We start from the raw sequence: 7,565 nt of genomic DNA on the forward strand, positions 1-7,565 counted from the left end.
CCTTCATCTTCTTCCCTCCTCCCTCCTCCCTTCTCCTCCCTCCTCCTCCTCCTCCCTCCTCCTCCTCCCTCCCTCTCTTCCTCCCTCCTCCTCCCTCCTCCTCCTCCCTCCTCCTCCTTCCTCTTCTTCCCTCCTCCCTCCTCCTCTTCCCTCCTCCTCCTCCTTCCTCCTCCTCCTCCTCCCTCCTCCTCCCTCTTCCTCTCCTCCTCCTCCCTCCTCCCCCTCTCTTCCCTCCTTCTCTCTGCCTGTCCATCATCTATCATCTCTCCGTCCCATGCACAGTGTGTCGGAACCCTGGCTGTGACATGCTGAGAACAAACAGGATAAAATAAGACCCCCTTCAGCAGGCACAGAACCCATGTGCGGTGACCAAGGCCTTGCCAGGTGCCTCTCTGTGTCTTCACAGCCGGCCTTGTCCCCTGTGACCACTGTGGTTCAGAGGGGCGAGCACATGTGGGCGAGCACATGTCCAGGGCGCACACTGCAGGGGTCAGCAGCGACGGCCACCTCATAACTCTCCTGAAGACCACTGCCCAGCGCGGCCCTGCTGAGGCCCAGGCATGGGGTCACTCCTGGGACCTCAGGGTTCTCCCCTAAACCTGCTGACCGAGGCCTGACAGGGTCTGTGGCCTCTCAGCCCTGCCAGTCAGAGGCCGTCTCAGAATGGGAGCTTCGAGGCCAGCCAGTTAGGGCTCGAGGGTGATCATGACCCGCTGCTTCTGGGTGACCCTGGTGTGGCCCCCCAGGGTCTAGTCACCGCGGATTCCCGATGACCACAGCCAGCACCGCACAGGCTGCGCGTCTGGCACCCTTTCCCGAGGACCACAGTGACCGCCAGCCGGCAGACGCTGAGACTCCCTAGCAGTGGGTCCCCCTGGCAGCGGACAGAAGACCAGGCAGAAGTGGCACGGGGACCCCAGGGGTCCCCGTCTGTCCTTCCAGTCACTGGCATCCGTGGAAAAGGAGGGTCTGGGAGCCGCTCAGACCCTCGGCAGCTCCAGCCCCCACCTCTGACTGGAGGGCGAGGCCCTGGTGCCAGAGGGGAGGCCAGAAAGAAGGAGGCTGCGATGGCTGCCCGAGGCTGGTGGGGCCACCTGTCCCACAGCCCTGGGATCCAACTGACATCCTCAGCGCCAGAGCTTGGGACCCGTCAAGCAGTTTTCTGTCCCCTTCTGCCTGTGTCCCCTGAGAGCCGCAGGCACCCCGAGGGGTGGGCTGCCCGAGCTGATCATCTCCAAGTCCCCGCGCTTCTCCCACCCCAGCTCTTTGTCTGGGGACAGCCTGAGTGTGTAAGTCTCATCATCGCGTCAGGAGGCTGTCGCCAGCCTGCAGGCCCCGTTAGAGGGCTGCACCTGGAAACCCGCGTCTGTGGAGCTGACCATTTAACCTAATGGAGGCCAAGGCCACGGGCACCACCTGCTCAGGCTGCAGCAGAGCGGATGCTGTGGCGACCGGGGTGGGCTGCTCTGTGAGGGGGTGTGGTCCCTGGGATGGACAGCGAGGCCTGTCCCCCTCCTGGTTTCCCTCTCCCTGTTCCAGAACACCGTGAGTCCCCAAATCTGAGCGCCATGGAGTCGACCCCAAGCCTTCATATTCTGAAGTCTTCTCCCTACAGATCCTCCGCCAGCTCTGGGGTGCTCCCGGGGGACGGCAGGTCACCACCTAAGCCTTAAAAATGCTTCCTTCTATCGAGTCAAAGCGTTCCCCTCTGCCACCGCCACCCCTCGTCCAGGCTCTGAGGGCCCCGGGGCTGCAGGGGAGAGCCACACCCACCCAGGGCCCGCAGGTCCACCTAAGACCCTGCTTGTCCACGCTGACCATGCCAGACCCTGAGAACCAACCGGGCGGGGCAAGTCACCAGCTGTCACCAACATGGCAGGCGCCCCTTGGCTGGGCTCCTGGCCTTTGGAGTGGTGGTCATTTTAAGTGTCATCATCTAAGCTCAGGGAAAGGTCCTGGCAGAGGGTCCACCATCTTTGGTCTCTGGTCCCCTGCACAGAGAGCCCTCCAGCCCCATGGGCGGTGTGAGCCTGGCCCTGTGCTCTCCAGGGCGGAGAGTCCAGTTGAGGTGGCCTCTGAGTCTGCCAGTCTCTAGGAGGCCACCAGCTCCTTCCGGCAACTCCTGCAAGGGGACCAAAGACGAGGAAAGAACAAGAACCGAGTGCCTGGGTCTGGCTGCCTCCCCCTCCCCCTCCCTCCCAGGCTGGGCGGGGCGCAACCTCCCCAAGCCCGCAGCACCCCACACCCAGCCTCCTGGCAAGGGCACCCTCCTGGGCCAGCGCCAGGCCAGTACTCGGCATAGGGCTGGACTCAGTTGGCAGGACCTGCCCGGAGCCCCCGGCAGGACAGCAGGGCCCCCAGGCTGCTCCAGACCCCCCTCACTGCCCCCCCCAGCCACCCACCGTGGCTCTTCTCCAGGCCCCATACTGACCAGTCCCTTCACGTCCTGTAAGCTCAGCCAGGGGCCAGGCTGGGGGTGGGGAGAGTGTCTTCCAGAGGCCGAGGGCTCAGGGAACTAAAAATACAATTGCATGGCAGCCCCCCCCCCCCCCCCCCCGCAGGCCCAGGGGCTTACTGGAGGAGCGCTGGCAGGACAAGGGACAAGGGCTCCTTGGGCCCAGGGAACAGGTGTGGCCTGGGACACAGTCTTCCCCTCCCAGGCCCTCCCAGCCTGGGGGCTCTGTGCGCCCCTCCTTCCAGGTCCCTGTCAGGGAACAGCGCCCCCTGCAGGAATCCTGCTTCCCTCCATGACCTTCTCTGCCCTCTGGCCTCAACACTGGCCCAACTTCTCATCTCTCTGCCATTTCTACCCTGCCAGCCCCTTGGGGGCAGGGTGTAAAAGCCACAAACACCCACTGGGGATTCACCGCATGCCAGGGCCCTGAGCCTCCCCACGGGGGACATTGTAATTCCCACTTACACATTAGGAAACTGAGACACAGAGAGGTTAAGAACCTTGTTCAAAATCACACAGCCAGGAAATGTCAAGGCAAAGAGGAACCCAGGCGGTCTGCAAGTCTGGAAGGGGTCTAATTTTCAGACCTTTTTGCCTCTAGTCCCCTTGAGACTACCTATCAAAAGAGTGGCCAATAAGCTCTTTGAATGCTTATTTTATTGTACTGAGTCCCCCAAGGTCTTGGCTTGGGGGGGGGGGAGGGCAAACACTGACCTTGGAGGCCTTTCCCGGTAGCCGACAACTGGGGGCCCTGCTGCCACCTAGTGGCCACAAGGAGGAACGCCCACCTGGGCCGCTGGGTCCACCACCGTGCGCTCTCGAGGGTCTCCAGGCTCACGGCGCCTGGAGACGAGGGCTGCCTGCCCAGGTGTTAAAATGATAAGGGCAAACCCTGGGCTTGGCTTCCGAGGGCCGCAGGTCAAGCGGAGGAGACATTCCCGTGGGAACGTGTGAGCCAAGGGCCAGGGAGGGCGAGAGGGCAGCCCCAGGCCAGGATGGAGAAGGGCAGGCGCAGGCCACGGCGGCTGCCTGTGCAGGTGGGGGGGCCGCCCGCAGGTGCCCTGGGGGCGCCCGGGGGAAGGGTCTGGGCAGAGGAGAGCCACCAGGAAGGGACCTTGTGTGCCAGGTAGGCACTTGGGGGCTCCGACTGGGCACTTCGGTCCCACCGTGCCTGGGCTCACCTGCAGGTGTGGCTTATGGGTCAGGTGTCAGGGAGCAAGGTGAATACACCTGCCCCTGAGCCCTAGGAGGGACGGATGTGCAGGCAGGGCCCCTCCCCAGAGGGTGGCTGGGGGTGGGGTTGGCAGTCAGCGCAGAGTTAGAAGAGGAGGCCCTGGTCCCCCAGGCTCTGTGCGTGTGGGGTGGGGGTGGGTGAGGCTGGGGGTGGGACTGAGGTGTGACCCAGGGCCTTGCTCCCGCTAGGCTAGTGCTCTGCCAGGGAGCTGCAGCCCCAGTCCCAAGCTCTCTATTTCTGTGGTTCAGGAAGAGTATCCTAACTTTGCAAATCTGTAAAGTGAGAAGTTTTAAAATAATGACCCATCTCAAATACCTAGTGAGGATTAAAACAGAGAGTGCGGGTACAGCACTCAGTGAGGGTCTGGGTATGCAATAAGTGCTTCATAATTACACATGTGGAAGGTACAGAGAAATCGTGAAGGAGGAAATAATTAATAATTAGTTCTACCAAGCAACACCTAAGGGAAACGGTGACCTGAGCAGGGTTTTGAGGAATCAATAGGAGTTTTTTATGAGCAAACTGAGGAAAGGTTATGATAGAAGGGAAATTCTGAGATCTCCTAAATTTAGTTACCAGGGCCAGAGGATGAAGGGGGAGCGATAAGGGAAGGTAATCCGTTAATGGTCATGGGCAGACCAGAAATACACTGCTTCACATTTGCTAATGTACGTTGAAACCCTTCAGCCCCATGTGGCTGACCACTAGGACCACCGGCCCTGTTCATGGGTCAACATTCCTCACCCTGCGCCCCAACAGATCCGGAAGCAACAGTTGCTTCCCTTTACGGAAGATCCTCCCATCCCAAAGCTTCCCCCCCTTTGCATGATCCCATCTGGGGCCAGGGGAAGTTGGGTGTAAACCATTACGTTTTCCTTTCCCAGATTTGCCTTCTAACAGTACTCTTAGCCCTTGACATGTAGCAGATGTAATTCCCACACCATCCAGCCCTCCAGCCCTGCAGCCAGGAGCCGAGGGAGCTCGGCGGGTGCCCGGAACGGCCCAACACACCCTTTTACTTACAGATCTCTTAGTATCAAGAATTTTGGCTTAACAGACTTTTTTAATGTTTACTTTTTAGTTTTAGAGCAAACAATATCTTCATTTTGTTTTTATGTGATGCTGAGAATCGAACCCAGTGCCTCATGCATGCCAGGCAAGCACGCTACCACTTGAGCCACATCCTCAGCCCTAACAGACATTTTAAACACAAGGATCAAAGCATTCAGACAGAGAAGTTGGTATGTCAGGACTGGGTTTAGTTGTGGGTGACAGAAAACCCAGATTAGTGCTTAATTAGCTTGAATGAGGCCTTGGGTTCCATCCCAATACTGCAAAAACAAACTAGCAAGCAAAAGTCCCAAGGCGTGTTTTCAATAAGAGGGTGTTACCATCTCTCTCTTATGGAAGTCCAGTGATAGGTGGCCCAGTCTGGTAAGGAGCACCCCGGTGTCAGAGACTATACATGGCTACCACCTCCTGATCCAGTGTGACTCCAGCCATCATGTCCTCACTCAGTCAGCAGAAAAGAGAAAGGGGTAAAGAATGTTGTCTCCCTATCTTTTTTTCGGGGGGATAGTAGGTACCAGGGATTGAACTCAGGGCACTCGACCACTGAGCCACACCCCCAGTCCTATTTTGTATTTTATTTAGAGCCTGGGTCTCACTGAGTTGCTTAGCACCTCGCTGTGGCAGAGGCTGGCTTTGAACTCACGATCCTTCTGTCTTGCCTCCTAGGCTGCTGGGATTACAGGCATGTGCCACCATGCCCAGCTGTGACGCCTATCTTTAAGGACACTTTTCCAGAAGTAGTCCCTCCTCTTGCTGCACATCTTAGGGCCACAGCTTGCTGTGAAGGAGGTTGGGATATGGAGTCCTTATTTCTGTGTGGTCATATCCCCAGATAAAAATTCTATTACTTAGGAAGAAGAGAAGAAGGCAAATTCAATGACAATGAGCAATTTCTACCACAGGAGCATCAGCTAGCCCCTACATGTAGGAATACAGAAATGTTTGTGCTTCCTGGTATAGACAGGTATTTCTGTCGTGGAAAAGGAGGGGAGAATGGTAAAAATGCAGCCATAGAATTAGACAGAGGCCTAGCTCCAGCCCCTGGGAGCAACTGCCTGAAGGCATCTCCCAGGGGAGACCCTGGGGGTGTGAGCAGGGAGGGCACCAGTTGGGAATGAGGAACAGAGAAGTCAGTCCCAGGGCAGGAGACATTTCCCCCAAAGTCTGTTATAAAAATGTTCCTCCTGCAGCTAAGGGGGCTGGGGTTGGGGCTCACAGGGAACATCGCACCTGACCACCTAGATACCCCCTTTGGCCTTTACTAAGCTAGTTTTATCACATCGCTGACTGTTTGTCCTCCTTATTTCTGTGACATTTCAAAGGACGATCTGGCACCCTCCAAGGACATTTGGGGCGACACTGTGGGCAGTGATAGGCTGCCTAGACGGGGTGGATTCTAGCGGGGCAGGGCCGGGCCGGGAACTGTCTGTCCTTAAGCCCTTGTCTGTACCTCCGCTACGTCTGCACGTGCTTAGAGACCCAAATTCTTAGCATCGCTTTACAGTTGCGAGTCTCCAGTCGCTGCTCTGCGCAGGCTCTGCCGCCAGCCCAGGGCGCAGGCGATCCCACCCAGGTTTGATCCCACCCAGGTTTGTGTGCGTCACTCACAAAAACAAGCCAACGAACAGCAGTTCTCAGAAGGTGCCTGGTTGTCCCGTGGCTGAGGGCTGCAAAGCCAGGTATGAAAGTTGTACATATTTTTTCTTTGGATGTAAAATTTGCATCCAACGGACGCACACACGATGCACACACCTGACGTCTACACTCGCAGGATCTTCCTCACTGCCTACGCCGGGGCAGCCCAGGCAGTCCCAAGAGAGCGAACACTGTCACCAGCCACAGAAGTTCCCGCGAGCCGCGTCCGGGTCAGTCCGGCCCCGCCCACCTCCCCGCCTCGAGGCTATCGCTGTCCTGATTGGCTGGGGAGACAGGGGCGCAGCGCCAGCTGTGGGGACGCGGCCGGGGTGGACAGGGGTCAGGCTGGGGGGCGGCAGGGCAGAGGGACACTCAGGGGTCTCAGGACTCCCCTGGAGCGGGTTGGATCCTTTCCTAAGGGAGATGCCAGGAGGTGGTGAGCCAGGCCGGGCTGGGTGGGGACGACCGGTTTTTCGGTCGCCTGGAAGATGCCCTGGGGCACCTGTCGGACAGGTGCACAAGTCCACGGGCAACTCCCTTTCTCCGGACCCTGCAGGGGGAGGCGTGAGCTGTCCTTGGCAGGTGGCTTCAGGGGCCGGTCACCAGCGCCGGCAAGGCTCCCCGTAGGAAAGGGGGCGTTCCTCCGCATGTCCTGGGCCCTGAGCTGCTGAAGGGTCGCGGAGAGGACGCGGGAGAGGAGGCCCTTCCCAGGGCGCAGGCGGCAGCTGGACAGTGTCCCCGCGGCACTCCTCCTCCCTCCCAGCCGCCCAGAGCCCGGGCCCTCCCCTGTCCCCTGCGCTGTGCATTTTGGCCCTTTCCCAGGACCTCCCCCTGCCTTTACCAAGACGCCAACCCGGGGTCGCAGCTGCTGGAGCTCCTCGGGGAGGCCCGCCCCAGGGAGGGCAGTGGCGGCCTCGGCAGGAGTTTCCCAGTCTCTAGACTCAGCCCCCGCGCAGGAGAGTCATTTCTTTCTTAAAAACCCACGTGGTCCGCGGGGACATTCCTGCTCTTGCCATCAGCATGACTTGGACTTAGGTCTCGGCCGTCGGGTGTGTCCCCCCTCCTGCCCGGGTCGCCTCACACCACAGCCTGAGTTTATCTGGCAGCTTGGAGAAGCCTGGGTTCCTGCGTCCCCCACTCGTGCATTAGCTGCAGGGGGGATCAGTGCCC

The 7,565-nt window shown here is 59.2% G+C and overlaps 1 long non-coding RNA gene across 1 annotated transcript; it reads right to left on the bottom strand.

The window, feature by feature from the left end:
• Positions 1-225: 225 nt before the first annotated feature.
• LOC308657642 lies at positions 226-7,230 on the bottom strand. Its single transcript, XR_014024023.1, has 4 exons — positions 6,369-7,230; positions 5,081-5,202; positions 2,432-2,515; positions 226-2,122 (listed from the first exon to the last, which is right to left on the bottom strand). It is a non-coding gene; the product is annotated as an uncharacterized lncRNA (long non-coding RNA).
• Positions 7,231-7,565: the final 335 nt, after the last annotated feature.

This window comes from Spermophilus citellus (genome assembly GCF_964194105.1).
Source record: "Spermophilus citellus genome assembly, chromosome: 10".
Classification (NCBI taxonomy): domain Eukaryota; kingdom Metazoa; phylum Chordata; class Mammalia; order Rodentia; family Sciuridae; genus Spermophilus; species Spermophilus citellus.